The sequence below is a fragment of the Polypterus senegalus genome, chromosome 4, assembly GCF_016835505.1.
Source record: "Polypterus senegalus isolate Bchr_013 chromosome 4, ASM1683550v1, whole genome shotgun sequence".
In the NCBI taxonomy this organism is placed as follows: Eukaryota; Metazoa; Chordata; class Cladistia; order Polypteriformes; family Polypteridae; genus Polypterus; species Polypterus senegalus.
This window is the reverse complement of record NC_053157.1, coordinates 207,452,942-207,475,682: the sequence shown is the minus strand read 5'-3', so window position 1 is coordinate 207,475,682 and position 22,741 is coordinate 207,452,942. Positions and strand designations below refer to the sequence as shown.

Here is a 22,741-nt window from a genome sequence, read left to right as displayed (position 1 = left end):
AATTAATTCATTTATTTATCGATTGATTGATTGATTGATTGTAATATCTGTCCTGTGAGTCTGTATTCTTGTTTTTTATGCTTCAGCTGCTGTATGCATCTGAAATTCCTCATGGGATTAATAAAGTTTATAACATTTAATCTAATCTAATTCTAAACTTTATAAAACCTAAATAGACAAAATTACAGAGTCTTCATACAATTCTTAAACACATTGAGAGAGTTAGAATTTCAAATGGAGGTAAGGAACTTGTTCCACCAGCCATGAGCTACACATGAAAAAGTGTACAGCTGCTGGCTGGTCTAACTACACCAGCTCTTGACTTTAAAATAAGCTAAAGGCTACACTGGCACCCTGTAGCTCCATTATAAAGGGAAAAGGTGGGCTAGCTATTATTTTTTTAAATTCCTAAAATATTCTTCACTTTAGATCACATGTGGCAAACTAATAATACCATGTTTGTGAAGAAATAACATCAACTTGGAAAATACCTAACTTATTCTTTAGCTACTTTAAATAAATTTTAAAATTAAAAGTATTATCAAAAGAGAAATTTACATAATTTGAAAACCAAAATAGTTTTGAAAAACATCAGAAAAACATAACAGCAAAGTCAGAAAAATGTAATCAAACCTACTTCTCAACAGTTATGTTTTTAACTTTATTAATTCTGGTAAATTTCTCTTACCTTCTCCATTGTTTTCTCGAAAAAAGAAGATTAGAGGCTTCTACAAGTTACTGTTACATTCAATACAGATCAGTAAAACAGGGGCAAAGTGAGAGAGTGAGAGAGTAAAAGAGTGAGAGAGACTGAGAGTGAGAGTGAGAGAGTGAGAGTGAGAGAGAATGAGAGAGTAAGAGAGTGAGAGTGAGAGAGAATGAGAGAGTAAGAGAGTGAGAGAGTAAGAGAGTGAGAGAGTAAGAGAGTGAGAGTGACTATTTGAGCAAATTGTGTCTCTTTGTGTTTTTGGTCCGTGCTTTCTTTTACTCTTCAAATTTATGTAGCCTAAGTTAAGGATGGTGGTGTTGTAAGTGACTCTCTGCTTACAAGCTTAAAAAATGTGACTAAACAAATTGATGCATGCTTTAAACTGGTCAGTGTTTTAGAACATTGTAAAAATTTTGATTAGTCATTTGGCCCAGCAAAGCTCATTAGTCCTACTAACCTCATTTCTCTAAAGTAACATCAACTTGAATCCCTGATGTCCTATCTACCACACTATTTGGCCATATATTCCATGTGTCTATGGTTCTATAGTTTCTTAACAGTCTCGATCTGTCCCCATGCCTTTTAAAATGTACAAATAGCCTATGTAATTTTAATCAATTCAATCATGCCACCTCTTGATCTTTGGTTGCTTAAACTAAAAAACGTTCATCTTCTTTAATCTAACCTCATAGCTCATCCCTCTCAATCTTTGAATCGGCCTCATTGCTCTTCTTCTTTAGTCTGTTTTAGTTTTCTAGACCATACAATGTTCCAGATTTAGCCTTGCTAGTGCTTTTTGTACCTCCTTGAGTGTAACCGCAGTTTACTTGAACTCACATCAAACTATATAACCTAATATCCGATTCGCCTTCTTAACCACTTCTGTACACTATCTGGATATGAACAGTGAAGAGTCTACCATAACTCCTAGGTTCTTCTCATAATGTGCATTTTAAGGTTTAATGCTCTTATTGTATACTACAATATAATATGTTTACTTCCTATGTGCAATATTTTAATTCAATTTTAAATACCACACATTAGCCCAAGCCTGAATTCCATCCGAGTTTGTAATGATTTTTCTGATTCTAGATTATCTGCTCTTTCAGCTGCTATTCATATTATTATCAAGATAATTTTTTCTTATTAAAAAGGACAGTAGCCCCAGCACTGGTCCCTGAGTAATATTATTTTTAAACTCACATAATACTTATTGCTCACACCATAAAATTTTGCTCACTGTATTTAAGCTAATTTTGCACTCATCCATAGATTGTGCCTTGAACTTCCACTTCTTTCAGTTTGATTCCCATCCTTTTGTGTAAAGTATCGTGTGCACTTCTCCACTTCTGTTGCTTCCTCATAAAATTCTAGAATGATCTCCACTCTCTAAATCCACGTATTGCTCAGACTTTTCCTTAATAATTGCGTGAGTTAATTTGCCGTGATGTATGTTTAAGCTTATTGGCTTATATTTGTTCAAATTTGATCCTATAACATTTTTAATATAAAGGGAAAACATTTGTTAGCTTCCAGTGTGAAGGAATTTCCCCATTGTGCAGTGAATTTTTAAAAAATACATACATAGGGATTGTACCCAATATCCTTCTTAAGCACTCTAGGATAAATGTTTTCTGGTCTTGGCCTTTTTTTTTTTTTCTTATTTCAGTCTTTAGACTCCAAGCAGAGCTCCTCTCTCTCTCTACCTAATTTTCTTGACACTGAATACCTTCTTAATAGTCCTTGTAATTGCTGGCGGGTCATTGACTTCTTCACATGTGGAAAGTTGTGCTGACCCTGAACTCGAGGTGTCAGATTAGCTGTCATCATCCATGTATATAAATCTTGTGGAAGCAGGCCTTGTGAAAGTAATCCTCTCAAAAGTCCAACATCATACATGATTAACATTGCATTGGCATCTTTCTTGAAATTTGCTTAGGCGACTACTAACCTCTTCTAAAGTGAAAAGTTTTTAAATAAAATTAAAGGAACTCCAGTAGTTGTTTAACACAAGACTAGACAACAAAACTCAGAGTATACAATACATGTTTAACTCTTTGAGGGCTGAATATCTTTCCAAAAAACTCAGTTTTCTGAAAAGCGCACAAAGCAATGGTTTCACACATACAGTAAGTCAATATAAAAAGTCTGTTGCTATGTGCTGTGGCTGCTGTTGGCACATGTTGGGCATCTCTGGTGGCAGTGGCTGTGTTGGGGGCACCTTGATGGTCAGCAGGAATAAATAGTGGAGCCAGCTGCCCGGCTGTCTTCGCACAGCAGGTGGGTGGCGGTGGCGGTCACAGTGTGACGCAATCTGGTTTGCACCTCTTGTCATCATAAGCGGTGGTCCTCCCAGGCAAACACTGCTGTAGGCGCATCAGCTACATGAAAGTGTTCAGCACCACGATCACCTGGGGACCGATCAGATGATGCTGGTAGCTCACTTTAGTTTTTGATCTCCATCTCCAGATCACTTGCATCAAACTCAGAGTCCAACAAGTCAGAGTCTGATTCAAACAAAATTACGTAAAACGTCCATGGAGTTATTTTGCTTTGCACATTCGCTTTGGTCTCTCGCCAGATGATGGTGCCATTTTAGAGGTTGTTTGCTCTTCGGCACTCACGCACGTGTAGGGAATCGAGGTTAAATCAACAAAGCTATGGAACATTCCTTCTAGCAAAGAGAGTCGGACTAAAATGAAAGGGTGAGTTTTGTTGCAGTTTACAGCTGATTACCATCCTCTACTCCTGAATTTTGACAAAACTCAGCATCAGCCCTGAAAGAGTTAAATGTCATCTTACCTAGAATGTGCTTTTATACTTAATTTCATCCTAGCAAATATAGTGCTTCGGCATTAGCTTTCCTGCAAAAAAAAATCTATCTGCTGTGCTTGCAAAATTCCACACTGCCCTTTAAAACATATCTGACATCTTAATCTCACATTGCTGTGCAGATCAAAGCAGGCATGACTAAAGGCTAGGCTGGATTGAGACCTCCACGGCCCCCTTGGTGATTTAATGAAAAGAGCTCCTTAACAGAGAGTACATCTCGCTTTAAACAGTTCATTTCAGAGCGGCTGTCCACTAGGCCTTTTCACTCTTTTTACGGCTTGCGGTTGCTTGATTGTTTCATCAAGCATTCTCCTTGTTGATTTCATCATGTGGACACTTGATCATTTAATCAAGTGCTTTTGGGTTCCACCTTGGTGATTTCAGTGTGCAGATACTCATTGTTTCATCAAGTGCAAGGTGCAAAATGGAAAGGCCCCTTTAAGTCAAGGGCCACTTGGTAGGCACCTAGACTGCCCTGACATAAAGTAAAATAAACATTTATTTATGAGCCTGTCATCCAAAAGAACGATCAAAACACAGGCAGAACATGTCCCACTTGTGTAAAAGTAAAGAACGCTGATTTATTTTTTAAGCGCTGTGAGATTTTGAAATGGCATCAAAAAAGCAATTAGATAGGCAGTACACATTAAACTCACCAAAGTAAACCAAAACTAAAAAGTGGCTTAAATTGTAAAGTGTGGACACTAGGGGTCGCTGTTGCCCCGTAAAACCCAACAGACAGACGTCCAGGACACACGTATAAAAGCACTACGAAGAATTTTTAATGTTTTTCTTCAATAAAGTATACAAAGCACCACACATTCCACAATTCTCCAATACTCAATAATAATAATAATAATCCATACAACAATCCTCCACTCCCAGCAGCTTCATCACCCAACCTCCCAACTCCAGCTCTCTTTGCTGGGTTTAAACCAGTCCTTTAAATAGTCCATATTCCTTCTCTTCTTCTGGGTCAAACGTCACATCATCCGTCCTCAAGTAGCCCGGAAGTACTGTGGGCTTCCGTCCTCGTGACTCCGAAGTACTTCCGGGTTGTAGTAACAATAGGAGTCCCCAGGTTCTTTGTGAGCTCCCCCTGGCGGCACCCACGGCACCCAACAGGACTGAGGAAACTGACTCTATGTCCCAGTATGCCCTGAGGGAATCTGGGGAACCGCTGCCGTCCAGAGGAGCTGCCATCTAGTGTCCCTTGGGAGGCAGTGCCCTGAAAAGGCTGCATTCCTCCATTCTTCTTTTTCAGGGACATCACGGCCGGACTGAACCGCTGGCCTTTCATCACAATACATTTTCTGAGAGCACAGTTCAATTTTTTATAAAGATAGCTGAAGTGAACCTGTGACTATATCTATTATGTCACATTGACAAGCGAACATATGCTACACTGCCTAACAACACATGGTGACGTCATATCTGATACATAGCCTGCAAAAAAAACAGCAAAAAATGGAAAAGACAAAAAGGAACAGCAGCAGCATTAGTTCATTCAACAACAACAACAACAACATTTATTTATATAGCACATTTTCATACAAACAGTAGCTCAAAGTGCTTTACATAATAAAGAATAGAAAAATAAAAGACACAATAAGAAAACAAAATAAATCAACATTAATTAACATCGAATAAGAGTAAGGTCCGATGGCCAGGGGGGACAGAAAAAACAAAAAAAACTCCAGATGGCTGGAGAAAAAAATAAAATCTGTAGGGATTCCAGACCATGAGACCGCCCAGTCCACTCTAGGCATTCTACCTAACATAAATGAAACAGTCCTCTTTGGATTTAGGGTTCTCACGGAAGGGCTTGATGAAGATGGTCACATAGAGTTCTGCCTTTTAATCCATCCATCAATGTTGGAGCATCATGAAGCTTTGAGTAGGTGGAGGTGGCGCAGGCCACCACCACAAAGAAACCGGAAAAAGAAACAGAAAAGAGAGTAGGGTTCAGTACTGATTTTAGAGGCACCATGAATAGTTATTATGATGAACTGAACATACAGAGTACAGTATCAGGATTAAGTTAAATTAAATTAAATTGAAGTTATAGAAAGGCCATGTTAAAGTAATGTGTTTTCAGCAGTGTTTTAAAGTGCTCTACTGTATCAGCCTGGCGAATTCCTATTGGCAGGCTATTCCAGATTTTAGGTGCATAGCAGCAGAAGGCCGCCTCACCACTTCTTTTAAGTTTTGTTCTTGGAATTCTAAGGAGACACTCATTTGAAGATCTAAGGTTACGATTTGGAATATAAGGTGTCAGACATTCCAATATATACGATGGGGCGAGATTATTTAAGGCTTTTTAAACCATAAGCAGAATTTTAAAGTCAATCCTTAATGACACAGGTAACCAGTGCAGTGACATTAAAACTGGAGAAATGTGCTCAGATTTTCTTTTCCTAGTTAGGATTCTAGCAGCTGCATTCTGCACTAGTTGCAAGTGATTTATATCTTTTTTGGGTAGTCCTGAGAGGTGTGCGTTACAGTAATCTAGTCGACTGAAAACAAACGCGTGAACTAATTTCTCAGCATCTTTCAGTGATATAAGAGGTCTAACTTTACTTATGTTTCTTAAGTGAAAAAATGCTGTCCTAGTGGTCTGATGAATATGCGATTTAAAATTCAGATTACAGTCAACAATTACCCCTAAGCTTTTTACCTCCGTCTTGACTTTTAATCCTAATGTATCCAGTTTATTTCTAATAGCCTCATTGTATCCATTATTGCTAATCACTAAGATTTCAGTTTTCTCTTTATTTAACTTGAGAAAATTACTATTCATCCATTCTGAGATACAAGTCAGACATTGTGTTAGTGAATCAAGAGAGTCGGAGTCATCAGGTGCTATTGATAAGTACAGCTGTGTGTCATCAGCATAGCTGTGGTAGCTCACGTTGTGCCCTGAGATAATCTGACCTAACGGAAGCATGTAGATTGAGAAGAGCAGCGGACCCAGGATAGAGCCTTGTGGAACACCATATCGGATATCATGTGTCTTCGAGTTGTAATTCCCACAACTAACAAAAAATTTTCTCCCTGTCAGGTAGGATTCAAACCAATTTAAGACCGTGCCAGAGAGGCCCACCCATTGACTAAGGCGATTTCTAAGAATATTCCTAACAGGTTATACATGTATTGGATGAGATTCAGTAATAATAAAGCCAAAATTTTTAAATCCAGTAAGAAAATGGATGGGTGTTTGGATACACAACTATTACTATGTTCATTACAATCATTGTGTGAATGTGAAGCTTCCATTCAATTTTTAGCACTTTGTATGATTTTTTTTATAAAAGGCAACTGACCTGGTCATCATTTCAGCTTCTTTCATTCAAATGTGTGACACTATAAATAAAAATAACTGCAGCTGACAATAGATGGTCACATTATCGCAGTCTCAAAGAAAGCACAAATCAGATATTTTTTATTTCTGAAACAAATGAATAAAAGTTTTCCTCAGGATTTTTATGTAAACTGATGTGTAACTGCAACTGTGGCAGATCATTTCTCTGTCTTACTCTGTCCCACTATACCTTCACTCACACTTACTACTACAGTACCGACCTATTATTTTTCTGTTCACTCACTTATAAACCCACATTTCCTCGTACTCCACTAGTGGTTGAGGTTGAGACCATCGTCACAATCTTCTTCTTCTTCTTTCGGCTGCTCCCGTTAGGGGTTGCCATAGTGGATCATCTTTTTGTATTGTTGTCCACATGTTGATTTGGCAAAATTTTACACCGGATGCCCTTCCTGACGTAACCCAACCCATTTATCCAGGATTGGGACCAACACAAAGAAATACACTGGTTTGTGCACCCCCTGTGGCTGGATTGAGACCATCTTCCACACAAAAGGGGTTTATTACAGAGCAAATAAAGAATTACAGGAAAATATTAAAAGAAGGGGCAACATACTATAATATGGTAGAAGCACAAAAACGACTTGGTCACTTGGGTCTCATTGTACCGATGTGATATCCCTAAAACCCCATATATCCCACAAACTCCTTTCTCACCTTCAGACTCTAACATTAGCCTTCTCTTCCTTCCACCAGATGAGCCCTCGCAACAGCTTTGGTCCCAAATTCTGATTCCCCTGGGAGTGACCTTTTTAAAGCTTGATCCAAGAGGACATCTAGTGCCATACCTCAACTGCACTTCAGTTGAACATCCATACTGTGGGAGTCTGAATCTCTGCTGCCATCTGATTTATTGGAGGAACGGCAACTATGACTATCCGAAGCCCTCCAACCTTCCTTTATTAAGGGATGCCATGCTGTGAAATTTGAACACATCTCTTGGGCAGGTTTTTAATATCCTGTTCTGGTAAAGTTTGGGATAACAGCCCAGGCGTGATGTCCTGCTCATTACAGTGCTGTCATCCACATGGTACTTTACCGAGTGATGTATGCACACATTCTCTCATATCTCCCACCTCTGTTCTTCCCTGTTTTGTTTAGTTAGTCCATCTTTCCCAACTTTTCCTTTCCCTAATACTAACCTACAAATCCCACTGATGCTCTTCATTTACATTACCAATCAATTTTAGAACATTAATAGTTTAATGAAACTCTTTACCCCACCACATTCCCCAAGGCTTGTGAGGAGGCCAGTTTGTAGTAGGATGGAGCAGCCTGATCATCCGCATGTTGCAAAGCTATGGCTTCCAGTGACAGCTGCAGACTCTCCTTTCTCAGGACATGTGGTTTGAATGGCCACTCTGTTTCTCAACTCTGACACTCTCTCCATCCACACAATGAACCCTTTCTGAGCTGTAGAGTTTGACAATTAAAAATTAATTAAACCATGATGTCCTTGGCACAAGAATCAAACAGCGCCTGGGCACAAGTATACTGATGTTGTTCTTCACTTTTTCCTTGGATTCTTTTTAGTTTTTTCTTTGATTCATGTACGAACACCTTTTCCTTAATAATTTAGGAAGTGCAGAACTAGATCAACATATTTTAGCTTCATTGTTCGTGACTTGGTGAGCAAAACTGAATACCCCAGAATTTGGCATCTGCTGGCTGAATGTATCAGACTATGAGATTCAAAAACAGAATGGTTTCCAGACCGCGGGATAAAGTTTACATGTTATCTGGTACAACTGCTGTCAACAGGCCTTTAATGATGTGATTAGCTTCCTTCAAACATGATTGGGTTTAACATAATTTAATCAAATTACAAGATACAGCTTGTAACAACTGGGGCTTTATTGGTAAAAATGTGAATAGAATAATCCTAAATGTGAACATCCGATTATTTCCTAAAGATTCCTGTACAATATTCAGAGTTATGAATATGTGTACCTAGATCCCCCTCATGCCTAGCCAATTAATAAATATCACATCATCTTAAATGTGTGTACACATGAATGAATGTGTTGTTTCCATTCAAAGTATGCCCTGACATTTTGGTAGGATATAATGGCATATAAATAGCAAGAATTGACCCATGGATAACTATGTTAAAAATGGTAAGTGAATGCAAATTTCAAAGCAAGAAGACAGATTTCTCTTCAAATGAGATAAATGTTCTGATGACAGAGGTAGAAGATGGAGTGTGTATACTGTGTGTTATTTGGTACCTGGGACACTGGGGTACTGGAAAATCAATATATATTGCATATATATAGAAGGCCGTAATCAAAATCAGGCAAGCAGGCAAAATTTGACTGAGAGTAGGATTTTATATATTACCAGGCCATGTGCAACTTCTCTCTGAAAAATTATTTTAAAAAAACCAAGCACAGAAAGAATTTGCCATGAATATGCATAGCAAAGCTTTCCATAGTTTGGTGTGAGTGCTTGTGGAGGTCCATAACAATGGTTCTTAGTAGCCAACAACAGCCATTCCTTGTCATGGGCAGAAAGGTTTAACCCATGCACCATTCCTCTAGTGGAGTAAGTACAGCAATGGCTCCTTACTTGTCAAAGATTTCTGTCTATATACAGTGCCTGTATAAAGTACTTCTTGGAAGTTTTCACATTTTATTATTATATATTATTTGACACAGACCAACTGAAAAAGACTCTTTTAATGATAAAGTAAAAACAAATCTCTGCAAAGTTATCAAAATTTATTACAAATTGTGACAGTCAAGAGTCCAAGACATCATAAAGGTTTGGGGCAGCCACTCGTATATTTTTTCCCAGCTGCAAAAGGGTTGAAATAAGTAGCACGATGTGCATATCACAGAGTCCAAAATAGAACTGACTATAGTAGCCCAAGATGAATGCTTTAAAGGCTTGTAGAGGAAATGATGTCATCAAAATGGCCGGAACCAGAAGTGACGTCAGCAAAGGGGCCGGCTTCAGAAGTTATGTCAGCAAAGGGGCCGGCTTTGGAAGTGACGTCAGCAAAGGGCCGGCTCCGGAAATTATGTCTTCTGAGGCGCCGGAACCTTGCTGGATTTCCCAGGAAAGGGAAACTGAGAAAGACAGTCAGCGCACTCCGCTGCCCCCTGGTCGGATGTTTTATTAAACTTACTCAGACCCTTTAGCTGCCTCTTACTCGCACGTGTGTGACAAAATATAAAGCACAACATAATTGATCACATAAGTATTCACCCCTTCAGATCAGTATGTAGTTGATGCTCCTTTGGCAGGCATGACAGCCATGAGTCTGCATGCACCGGTCTCTATCAGCTTTGCAATCTGGACATTACTATTTTTCCTCATTCTTCATTGAAAAACTTCTCAAACTTTTTCAGGCTGCATGAGGATTATGAGTGAACAGCCTTTTTCAAGTCCAACTACAAATTGTCAGGTGGATTGAGATCTGGAGTCTAAAATCATTAATATTGTTGTTAAGCTTTAGTTCGTTGATTTGCAGGAAAATAAATCATCTGCCAAGAAGCATGATTCAGTTATTTCAACACTAAGATTTTTGTTTATGTTATTTCTCTTTTATTTTCTACACTCCCTGTCATTTTCAGACTTCTGAAGAAGATCGTGTGCTCAACGATGGTGAAAACATGTACATTTGGAGATTTTACTCCTACTCAGGATACAAATGTCAAGCAGAAATTCTTTTGCTTCGCAGTCTTATGAATAAATAAACTGGGTGCAATTTATTAACACTCTAAAAAGATGTTCATTTTATACTAGAAAAAGCCAGTCAACTTATCTGCATGCTGCCATTCTGTGCAGTTCAATCAAAAATCAAAAATATTACATAAAAATTACTTTTAATAAACAGGTGTGAGGCTCCAGCTGACCCAAAAGAATTTGTGATCACGTTGCATCCAGAGAATGTTAATAGTGCAAGAGTCACGTACTCACGCATGCACTTTGTGGCCTCCTGTTGCTCAAAGTTATTTTGAGTTTTATTTCCATTTGTTGATGACTGTGGCCACAGATTCCTTCAGGCATGCGTCAGTACCTTCAAGTGTCACATGCACAATGTTTTGTGTCCAGAAGCCAAGAAAACTAGTTGATGTGATTAGTGAAGGTGGCAGAGTGAGAGAGATTGAGTGATAATCACTACGTGAAACAACAGTAATTAATGATGAAGCCGAGGTGATCATCACAACCTGCCCCAATCTAACATTAATTTGTATTTTCTATTTTTATTAGACATGGACAAATCACAGCAACAGTGGGTGATAGAGTGAACAGGCCAGCAAGATATCTCAAAAGCAGTTTGCTCATAAATACCAACCATCACTATAAATACCAGAGTCGAGAATGTCCACGGCCAGACTGGCTCTCCAAACATACCCTGAACATCTTAGGAGTCTACAACTAAGGATATCTTTAAATTGCAATGCTTTTATTGAGAAACAATTATGAAAAGTGACCTTCACTGGTGGAAAATAAGATGTGGTTCAGAGCAATCAGAAAAACAACTTACAGAACCAAAATCTGATAGTACCAAATGATATTACAGTTAAAACACCCAAAGTGTAATGCATGGGTAAAGTAAAATAAGTTAACATTAATATGAAGTGAGGGCGTAAAAATGTGAAAAGAATCAACAATATGAAATATAAAGTCACATGTACATATACACAGACATATATGTATTCTCCTAGTCATCCTAATCTGATTCAGTGTCAGAGGGTCACAGTCCACCCCAGCAGAACTGGGTATAAAACAGGAATTAGTCATGGAAGGAAGGCCCACACTGAAACAGAACCAGTTTGGTCAACTTAGTTGTGAGTGGAAAATCTGAATATTGCACAATAGACCAATTTTGAAAAGTAAAGGTAACCTAACAAGCATCAGTTTGGGATTTCTGGGTCTGTGTATGTGTTCAGTCTCTGTGAGCAATCTGATTGGTCACTTTGGCTTTGTTAATGCAATCGAAAGAGAACATACAAGTGTGAGACACACGAGGAGGAGTAAAGACACAGAAGCCACGCTGAAAGTTGCTTTCAAATATGACAACAGTGGACAGGAGGCAAGCAAAGTGTCTTGAAAATAATGAGAGAGTCTGAGAAGCAGGTTTTATGGGAATGCGCTTGGCACAAGGAGCACCAGTTAGGAGAGGCTCAGACACATGAGGATACAGAGGAAAAGGCACTGAAAGTACACACAGGGCAAGAGATATCAAATATTTTAAAATGTAATCTTTTACATTTAATAATATTAGGAAAAATTGTGAAAATGAGTCCCCTAAAGTGTAAGTGCAAAATCTTATATCTTTCTATTACATCCAAACCATTTTCTGGTATACTTCCCCAGTTCAAGATCTCTGAAAGATGATAGCAATATAAATACAGACTTAATAATAAATACCTGCATTCATACATTTTGAAACCAAATTAATACAATTGGGCAAAGTAAGGTAGCATTGGGCACAAGGCAGAGACCAATCTTGAGCAGATTACAAGGTTTTTGTAGGTAGATACAGGGGTATAGTTTTTGGGGGGGCAGTCCAATGCAAAAAGTTCCAGTCTTTCTGGGCCCCTCTGCAGTAAATGCCCTGGTTAATCAATTCCACCCGCTCTTACCATTCTAGATAAATAATCAATTCAAGAGGAATCAAAAGTTACCAAAAGATGGAAATGATTGCATTACCCAAATGTTTGATTGTTAATTTTACCCTGTGAGACGAAGATAAATAAATAGACAAATTCATTTAATTAACCAAAATTATGCATATAAGTTGTCAACCAAAATGATATGCTTTTTTTCTGTGACTAACAAGAAAAAACACCCAAGCTCCCAACGCAATAGCTCCCTTTGCCTTGTTATGTCCCTGTCACATTACACGTCTTACCAATGACTTTCAGTCACAGATTTCATTTACATAATCTTAGCAAGTCAGGGGTAGCTGCTTCTATGATTACAGTCGTGCAGTCTGACATTTCTAGTGACTCAGTTCGACCAGTCCTCGACTCACTCCGACAAAATATAACTTTCATCCCTGCCTGCATGCGCTATCAGAGTTTTCATAGGTCTGATTTGTGACATCACACCATCTCATCTCATGTGAAGTTCAGGTTGGACTTTTCAAAGGAATGCAAGGTGACTGTTGACTGGTTAGCTTGTCATTTAAAAAAGCAAATAAAGATATTTTTGTAAAAATAGAAAGGAAAGTAAACATATTAAATGCATTTCACTTTACTCCAATTGCAATTCTGCCACGAAAATGTCATTCCTGCATGACCGGGTTATATTTTTTGTTTTATTCAACTTCCTAATGTAATAGTTCAGTGTAATGTCACAACTTGGAGAATTCAGATAGCTTTGTTTTCTCTGGATTGCCCAGCGCACAGCTCTCACTTAATATGGTATTCATAGAGAAATTCCAACTAGGAAACAATAGAGCGTGAATGCAGCATCTTGTCTTAGGGGCAGCTTGTATTTATAAAACACGACCAATAAGAGCTTACCTGGAAATAAAGGTTTTGGACCTTGCAGACAACACAGAGGTTCATCTCTCTGATGTCTCCTCTTTAACATACTGAGACAGAATGCAAAAAAAAGAAAAAAAGGCTTAGAATATGTACAGTGCCTATAAAATGAATTGACTTTTTTGGAGGTTTTTACAGTTTATTGTTATACAATATTGAATCACAATGGATTTCCTTTGGCTTTTTTGACACCAATTAAAGAAAAAGACTCTTCAGTGTCAAAGTGAAAACAGATCTCTGCAAAGTCATCTAATTTAATAATTAATATAAAACACAAAATGTTCGATCACTTATGTGTTCATTCAGTATTTAGTAGATTCATCTTTGGTAGGCTGTGGAGGGCTGGCGCCCTGCCCGGGATTCATTTCCTGCCTTGCGCCCTGTGTTGGCTGGGATTGGCTCCAGCAGACCCCTGTGACCCTATAGTTAGGACATAGTGGGTTGGATAATGGATGGATAGATGGATATTTGGTAGGTCCAAGTCTTTAGAGTCCAGGTACTTCCTGTCTTGCTATATGGTTGCGAGACATAGATGCTATCCAGTGATCTGAGATGAAGACTGGACTTCTTCTGTATTGTCTCTGTTTGGAGAATCCTTTGGTACCGCTGGTTTGACTTTGTGTCAAATGAGTGGTTGCTCACGGAATCCCAAATGAAGCATGTTTACCTGCCTTGTGAGGGAGCGTCAGTTATGACAATATGGTTATGTGTCTCTCTTTGAACTGCCTTTCCCAAGGTTTCTTCCATTTTTCCCTACAAGGTTTTTTTTTTGGTAGTTTTTCCTTGTCTTCTCAGAGAGTCAAGGCTGGGGGGCTGTCAAGAGGCAGGGCCTGTTAAAGCCCATTGCGGCACTTCCTGTGTGATTTTGGGCTATACAAAAATAAACTGTATTGTATTGTATTGTATGTGGCGTGATTCCCCGAGGTTGATCCGGCTCACAGGATCCTCATTGTTGAAGACCCTTGTGGCTGGACCAGGCCAAGGGGACATCCACGTAACACCTGGCTTGGCAGATAGACTTTCTTTTTCCGGTGGATGGGACTGGAGCGTGTGTCTGTATGGGGGGTTGCCAACCAGGATCCTGAGCTATTTCGTCATGTGGTGGGTGCGTCAACGTGCTGCTCCGGTGCATTCTCCCCCACCTGATCTGATGACCTATGGTAGCCTGTGCGCAGAGCTCTCTATCAGCTTTGCACATCTAGACACTGCCATCGTTCGCAATTCTTCTTTGAAAAACGTCTCAGGCTCTGTGAAGTTGCATGGGGATTGTGAGTTAACAACTAGCAACAAATTTCCAGGTGGATTGTGATCTGGACTCTGAATTGACCATTCAAGGACATTACTATTGTTGCTTTTAAGTCATTCCTGTGTTCCTTTGGCTTTATGCTTGGGGTCATTGTTTTTCTGGAAAATACATTTTCTCCCAAGGTTTAGGTTTCTTGTAGACTGCATCAGGTTCTCATCCAAGACTTCCCCATAATTTGCCTCATTCATCTTATCTTCACAATGCATTCTGGGGTCTGCTGCAGAGAAATGTCCCCACAGCATGATTGTGCAACCTCCATGCTTCACAGTGGAGATGGTTGTTTTTTTGATAATGTGTATTGTGTAGCTTAGTTTGATGGCCTTAAAGCTCAATTTTGGTCTCACCAGACTATTGAATCCTCTTCTAGCTCATTTCAGATTCTCTAACGTCCCTTCTGACAAATTCTTCTCATTGGCACTTTCCAATAAAGCTGTGACTTGGGAAGTACCCGGGCAACAGTTGCTGTCTGCACAGTCTCTCTAGTCTCATTCATTGTAGCTTGTATCTCCTTCAGAGTTATCTAAGAGCTCTTGGTGGCCTTGCTCACTAGTCTTCCTCTTGCTTGACCATTCAGTTTTGATGGATGACCTGCTCTAAACAGATTTACAGCTGTGCCATAATCTTTCCATTTCTTAATTATATGACTTTTGAGAGCAATTGGCTGCATCAGTGATAATTTAGGTGTGCTATATTAAAGTGGTTCAATACATACAGTATGTGATGTTTTGTGTTTTATATTTGTAATTATTTGCAGAGATCTATCATTTTGATATTAAATAGAGTTATTCTGTTGATCAGTATAAAAAGCCAAATAAATGCACTGTATGTGAATGTTTTAAGGTCCAAGGTATGAATACTTTTTATAGGCACTATAAACTTCACACAGACAAGACCTGTCGTCGGGTTCAAACCCAGGACCCTGGATCAGTGAGACAGCATTTGATATCAAAAATATAAAGATGTGAGTGAATTTATCAAAAAAGTGAATATGACAAATTGTCCAATGATCAAATGAATTCAGAAAATGAAATAAGGTTAGAATATGCAACTATAAATTAATATTGGATAGATTTACTGAAAAAATCTATTTATAAAGTGAGATAATAAACACGATTAATAAAAATAGAACATGAACTCAACAGCGACAATAAATAAAACTGAAAAAGAGAGGCTGAAAAAAGAAAAGAAAATCCCCTGAGCAGGGGAAATTAGAACCTGCAGAACAGCTTTCTTATGTAGTCCCCCATGACCTCTGATGTTCGTCTCCTTGCTTGAGCACTTGATCCCAGGAATGCGTGGTATATTTATCTGTATAAAATTGCCTGTCACTCCTAATTTCCAAGCACAAGTGCAGCTAAATGCTATCGACTTACAAATCACCTGAAGTTACAGTGTCTCCGTCCTTCTTCTTTTTATTTCTCTCTGAAATACCATGCAACTTTGCTTTCACTTAAAACGTACAGTGTGAAAATCTGCAAGGCTTCAAGAGCCTTCCCGATTACCATCTTAATGTATACAGTTAACCTGTGGCTGTTAACATGTTCTTATAGTTTCAGTTTTCTCAAAATTGGTTCTATAAATGACCTGAAAATGTGGAAACATTTGCAAGGTGTTGATTCATTAAGATATGGATGTTGGAAATGTCATCTTGTAGCTCAATATTTAAAGGATCTGTAAGTGAAATACATTACATAAAGTAAACACAGCAGGACCTCCATGAGCATGATATCAGCTCAGGGACAAAAACAGTCCTAGGGTCTGTTACTAATTTCTCTACCCTCTTAAAGAGTACCATTATATATTATTTTATCTATATAATAAAAGGCAAGAGAAGTATTTTGCCTGTAATAGGCACTTTCATTTTTGGAATTGTGACCTCAGAATTTTCACAAAAAAATTCTTAATATTTTCGGTCAGAAACATAAAGGGATCTGACCCCCATCTGACCACCCAACCGCCCCCAATACAGACACACTTTCAAAATATGGCAGCTATTTAAAAAAACACGTTTTTTGTCCTATTTCTGCACATAACTTCTGCACATTTAAAGGTCAGTGCATGAAATCTTAGTGGCACATAGCTAGACATCTGCTGATTCGATTAAGTCCCAAGTCCCTAGTCCTTACAGAGTCAGAGACATGTATTTTTGGGTTACACCCCTGCAAACATAACAATATTTTTAAAATACACTAACTGGCAAAAAGATCCTGTTTCTTATCACCTAATAAGAGGGTGGGTGGTTGGTTTGGGATCATGGCTCTGAGGATTAAAATAAAATCGAAATTCCGGTGTTGTATATTTCACTGACATCTTTTCCCAAGGAAACTTGCAAAATTGGTATTCTTACAAAATTCAAAATGATAAAGCAAGCTGCGTACATGCAATCGCTGGTTTTCCTTGAGTTGCTGGTGTGACTGATGGCATTTGAGGATGAGCATACATACACTCACCTAAAGGATTATTAGGAACACCATACTAATACGGTGTTTGACCCCCTTTCGCCTTCAGAACTGCCTTAATTCTACGTGGCATTGATTCAACAAGGTGCTGAAAGCATTCTTTAGAAATGTTGGCCCATATTGATAGGATAGCATCTTGCAGTTGATGGAGATTTGTGGGATGCACATCCAGGGCACAAGCTCCCGTTTCACCACATCCTAAAGATGCTCTATTGGGTTGAGATCTGGTGACTGTGGGGGCCATTTTAGTACAGTGAACTCATTGTCATGTTCAAGAAACCAATTTGAAATGATTCGAGCTTTGTGACATGGTGCATTATCCTGCTGGAAGTAGCCATCAGAGGATGGGTACATGGTGGTCATGAAGGGATGGACATGGTCAGAAACAATGCTCAGGTAGCCCGTGGCATTTAAACGTTGCCCAACTGGCACTAAGGGGCCTAAAGTGTGCCAAGAAAACATCCCCACACCATTACACCACCACCACCAGCCTGCACAGTGGTAACAAGGCATGATGGATCCATGTTCTCATTCCGTTTACGTCAAATTCTGACTCTACTATTTGAATGTCTCAACAGAAATCGAGACTCAACAGACCAGGCAACATTTTTCCAGTCTTCAACTGTCCAATTTTGGTGAGCTTGAGCAAATTGTAGCCTCTTTTTCCTATTTGTAGTGGAGATGAGTGGTACCCGGTGGGGTCTTCTGCTGTTGTAGCCCATCCGCCTCAAGGTTGTGAGTATTGTGGCTTCACAAATGCTTTGCTGCATACCTCGGTTGTAACGAGTGGTTATTTCAGTCAAAGTTGCTCTTCTATCAGCTTGAATCAGTCGGCCCATTCTCCTCTGACCTCTAACATCAACAAGGCATTTTCGCCCACAGGACTGCCGCATACTGGATGTTTTCCCATTTCACACCATTCTTTGTAAACTCTAGAAATGGTTGTGCGTGAAAATCCCAGTAACTGAGCAGATTGTGAAATACTCAGACCGGCCCGTCTGGCACCAACAACCATGCCACACTCAAAATTGCTTAAATCACCTTTCTTTCCCATTCTGACATTCAGTTTGGAGTTCAGGAGATTGTCTTGACCAGGACCACACCCCTAAATGCATTGAAGCAACTGCCATGTGATTGGTTGATTAGATAATTGCATTAATGAGAAATTGAACAGGTGTTCCTAATAATCCTTTAGGTGAGTGTATGTGAATTGCAAGCAATATCATAGTATCAACAAACAGGTGATCATGGATGTAAACTGTATTCCAGTAGCCATCATATTACCCTGATGATAAGCAGAACTGGATGGGTGGTTGACCTCAAAATATCACAGGTGCACTGAGTTCTGCATTTCACAGACCCCTTGAACATTCCTGTTACACTTTACAAGCTTGCGAAAGTTCAAGAAGGCAGTTGGAGACACTCAAGGCAATGGATAAAAAGAACTTTCACAGAAGATAAGTGGAGATCATAGGTATACACAGACACGTCATGTGTCTGTGGAAGATAATCAAGAAAACTGTAAGGCTGAACATGACTTCGGAAACAGAACAAGGACAGCCATGGCTAGCTTCAATAATTGTTATTTTACAAGGCGTTTCCCATAGCCTAAACAGTAGGAAGGTGATTCTTCTTGAAGTACGGTTGTGAATAATTTATTGTTAAATAAATGTGCCCATTATTGGGCGTAACTGTCATTTATTGTGTGTCTCATTGTTTCCATCGCAGTGCTCGTTACAATATTATTCTTGATGTTACAAAGTGGTCTGGTTCAATGTGTGACTGTACAGAAAAGTTTCCTAATCGTTTTTTCTGTGGTGGCATACTTTTTGTAACCAAAAACATCACAAGCCACAGCACTATTCTACTAACCACAAACACATTATGACTTTAACAACTAGGAGACATATACAAAGTGCTCTAAGAACATAGTGATCACAGAGCTGCTTTTCTGCCAGCTCTTCCAGGTAGCAGTGCCCTCCTCAGACAGGTCCCAACCACCTGAGAGGGGTTGTCCCTCTCAGGTTCACACTCAGGAGTGCACACTACTGTGCCACAGTACACTGGTTTAAAAACACTGCTCTAGAATACTTCATGAGAGTGGCATAAACCTTTTAAACCCTTTGAATTTAATCATATTCTTTTAAATATTATTATTAGTAGTAACAGTAGCAGTAGTAGTATTATTATCTTTGTAGTAAAGCCTTAGCATTAAATTCAGAAAACTTTGAAACATTATCAGAAAACTATAAAAGATTATCATGATTTCCAAGGAAACTACAAAACATCTTGATGTGTGTCATATTGAGGCTTGGGATGCTATAAAATACTGACATTATTAATTCTTAAATATGAACACCTACTCCTAGCTGGGAATAAGTGTAGGACACTCCGCAACTACTTCTCAAATTTCCCTTAAGATTAATAAAGTTATCTATCTATCTATCTATCTATTATATAGTTCCTTTAATCTATCTATCTATCTATCTATCTATCGTATTATGATATAGTGCCTTTCCTATTTTCCTATCTATCTATCTATCTATTGTATTATGATATAGTGCCTTTCCTATTTTCCTATCTATCTATCTATCTATCTATCTATATAGTGCCTTTTATGATCTATCTATCTATCTATCTATCTATCTATCTATCATGCCTGTAGGACATATTCTTATCCTAGTCAGGCTTCTAGTACAATACCTCAGTGTAATTCTGAGATGCCTGATAAATAAGGGCACCGGTATTTTAAATATATAACAAGAATCATTCACGCATGTGGCTGGGGAGTCATTTTGACTCAAATCAAGTGCTAATGGTTCTTTGCTAAAATAAAGGAGGGAGAAAAATTACTTTTCAATATAGATGAGTTCTGTAGTAACTCTGTAATAGCATGTGTTGTGTATAACCTGAACAGAAGTCAGCTGTGTCCAATAATATTCTATGCACACGGAGTCCCAAATGAAGAGGGATACTGCTGGGGAGAATTTCTCCAGCTTTCTTGTAGTCCAGAAGTGCTTCCAACGGGCCACATAATGTCACAGGGCAACACTCAATTGGAGGAGAGAAGGAGGATGTATTGTACTTTATTATTCATTTATTGTATTATTGTGGCTGATTACTGGAGATAGGAATGGGAAGAAGTGCCTGGAGAGAATAAAAAGTCTTTATCTGATCCTAATAACTTGTGTTGCTTTGATGTGTCTGTGGTTTAGGGCCCTCTGGTGCCCCCTTGTGTTTAGAATATATATATCCATCCATCCATCCATTATCCAACCCGCTATATCCTAACTACAGGGTCACGGGGTCTGTTGGAGCCAATCCCAGCCAACACAGGGCGCAAGGCAGGAAACAAACCCCGGGTAGGGCGCCAGCCCACCGCAGGAATATATATATGTTAGACATATATAAACGAAAGACCTGTGTGTGTATGGAGTAGTCTGCTCTGCTCAACCTCAACCACAGCCACTAGATGGCACATGCATGAACTTTTACATTTTTTTGGTGCTTGCATGCAACTCACTTCTCACTATGAAAGTCGTGTATGCAGTAAATGCCACCTCGCAACAACAACATTGTGCTCACAAATGAAGAGACACAATGTCGAAACTAAGCAAATACAGCAGCTCAGCAATGTGCAAGTGAAATACCACCACAACAGAGGGCAAGACTTGAAGTTTTCACTAAAATCATTGTCTATCTGGAGGTATTTCTCAAGACAAAGATTAATAGGACTCATTTGCCAGTGATACGGCTACGATATGGTATCACCAGTGTCTTCTTACAAAAGCCAGTGGGGTAGCAAGCACAGGTGGGTCCACATCCTCTTCCCTGGGTAATTTTTAAGAGTTAGTATACATATTGTCACACACATGCGATTGGGAGACAGCTAAAGGGCCTGAAAGATAGTAATTCCATGCCAGACCAGGTGGCGGTGAGGTGCACTGACTGTCTCTCTCAATTTTTTGCAGACCATTCACGGGAAATCCCGCAGGGTTCCGGCACCACTGATGACGTCACTTCGGGTTCTGGTGCCACTGCCATCTTTGACTATCTAAGGCAGTTCTGTTTTGGACTCATATCTGTGAACATCTCTGATCAATTTAAATCATTTTTGCAGCCAAGGAACAATATATGGGTGGCTGCCCCAAACCTTCTTGATGACTTTGTGTCGTTTTTATGACAATATTTCTATATTTTTTTTAATCAATGTCATATTTTCTTAATATACACAACATTGTCTTGAATTTTATCACATGACCATGATCTTTGCTCTGATGAGATCATGGTAAGTGACAATAAAAATATGGCAGTGACTATACATTGCTTTATTCCTTTGTGGATACAACTTTCTTTGCAACTGTCAGCAGTAGTTACCTTTAAACCCAGCTGGAGTCAAGTGGTAGGATTTGTGATTTTTTGGAAATAACCTTCCCTTGCCTTTGACTTATGTCAGCGTTTCTCAACCTTTAAGAATTTGAGACCCGAGTTTTTGTAACAGTTTTAATCGCGCCCCCCCTAACATTTTTTTGAAATGTAGATGCATATTTTATTATACCTACTTAACTTTTATCGACATTTATCTAACTCTATGTTTATGGTTCTAGTATCAGAATGTAGTTTAAGTTTATTTGTTTTGGTTTCAACAGATTTTTTTTCATATTTTGATTCTTGTTTTCTTTTTTTCATATCTTCGCACCCCCTTTTTGTTACTTCACGCCCCCTAGGGGGGCCCGCCCCACAGGTTGAGAACCACTGATGTTTTTGTCCTGTCTTTTCAATTTCTAGTTACACAGTTTTGTTTTGTTCTCCTGGCGTTCTGACATTTCCTTGTCCTGACTTTTTCTATTTGCCGTTTAACCATGTTCTATTTTAATCCTGCTTGCGATAATCCTCAAGCACTGTGCAGGTTCTTAACATGAATTTTACAAAAATGCATGGAGTTATAACAGGTTGGGGCATATTATATGTTTCTAGCAACATTTGTGGAATCCTAGCAGGCTAACAAAGACAAACTGGACACCCTTCACAGTAGTTAAGGATACCCAGTTTAACTGATTAATTTTAGGACTATAAAAACACTTTAAAATAGAGTTTAACATTTGCTAATGAACAAATTATAAAACCATTTTTATTCACCTGGAAAGTATTTTTCTCCATGGGCTTCTTTCAGTTTTATTTATTAGCCATCAGTCTTTAAACAAGTTAAGTATGCATGCTCATTGTTTTTTACATTCTTTATCCACCAAGGAATGAAGAACTGTGCTGAAAAAATATTTCACTCTATCACTGTCTGGGACTGAACTCCAATGGAGCTTGTATCCCTTTGAGGATGCAGTTAATTGTCCCTGGCATTAAGGACCATCTCTTAGAAAGAATTAATAGGCTGCAAATTTGGTTTTTTCTATCCTTTGCTGTTAAATTTTACTTCCTAACTTGCTTTGATTAAATACTATTTAAGTCAGTGGTTCTTTGTGTTCATTCTCCTTGAAATCCTATGAAGTTAAGGTGACGTTTCAATGAAGTTGCAGCAGAGGTTCAGGTGGAATG

At 38.8% G+C, this 22,741-nt stretch overlaps 1 protein-coding gene across 8 annotated transcripts in view; it reads left to right on the top strand.

Annotated features, from left to right (window-relative positions):
* The window catches only part of znf638 (zinc finger protein 638), a 244,564-nt gene that overhangs the window by 29,257 nt on the left and 192,566 nt on the right, over window positions 1-22,741 (top strand). The window lies entirely within an intron of this gene.